The sequence below is a fragment of the Panthera uncia genome, assembly GCF_023721935.1.
Source record: "Panthera uncia isolate 11264 chromosome C1 unlocalized genomic scaffold, Puncia_PCG_1.0 HiC_scaffold_4, whole genome shotgun sequence".
In the NCBI taxonomy this organism is placed as follows: domain Eukaryota; kingdom Metazoa; phylum Chordata; class Mammalia; order Carnivora; family Felidae; genus Panthera; species Panthera uncia.
Window position 1 is genome coordinate 86007845 of NW_026057585.1, and position 712 is coordinate 86008556.

A 712-nucleotide genomic window follows, 5' to 3' on the forward strand; every position below is an offset into this window, starting at 1 on the left:
CACCTCTGGAGTCCGTTTGGACCCTGTCTGGACTGCCAGCCCCAGCACGGAGCCCCAAGCCCAGTTGGTGTTTAGCAACAGAGTCCATCGAATGAATGAATGTCACGGACCCACGTGAGAATGAGATGGAAACGATGGTCATCCTCCCCAAGAAAAGCGCACATGTGGACACATACGTGATCATATGCACATTCGATGGGTTCATAGACCCCTGACCAGGACGCCCTGACCTAGGTCTCTGTGGCCCTGGATCACTGGTGTGGCCTCTCTGAGCTATCCAGGGACGACCTCACCACACCCCACATCTGCTGGGTGAAAAGGGGCTCCCAGCTGGGCTTCCACCAGGGGACCACAGAGCACTCCCCACCACCACATCTCGGCCTGTGGTCACTGCTGTTATAACCACTAAAACCAGGAACTGCCAAACCAACCACGCTCCCACAGGGCCCCAGGCCGCTCCCTGCAAGTGCTCTTTGTCTTTCAAAAAGAGAACCTTTATTACTTATTCTTTTCCTCATTAGAACAACTTTAACAGCAACACAAAGTAAAGCATAAGACTTATCTGCAGACACACTGGAGCATACCCAAAGGCTTATCAGCCAAAGACCACTGTGAAGGTCAAGTGTCTCTCTCTCTCTCTCTCTCTCTCTCTCTCTCTCTCTCTCACACACACACACACACACACACACACACACACACACACACACACACA

At 52.4% G+C, this 712-nt stretch overlaps 1 protein-coding gene across 2 annotated transcripts in view; it reads right to left on the reverse strand.

Moving 5' to 3' along the window:
• Positions 1-711: 711 nt before the first annotated feature.
• Position 712, reverse strand: part of LDLRAP1 (low density lipoprotein receptor adaptor protein 1) — a 24488-nt gene continuing 24487 nt past the window's right edge. For both annotated transcript variants that reach the window (XM_049617767.1, XM_049617766.1), the window contains exon 9: position 712. This exon is cut by the window's right edge and continues 1876 nt beyond it. The gene's annotated coding sequence lies outside the window, so the exon portion shown is untranslated.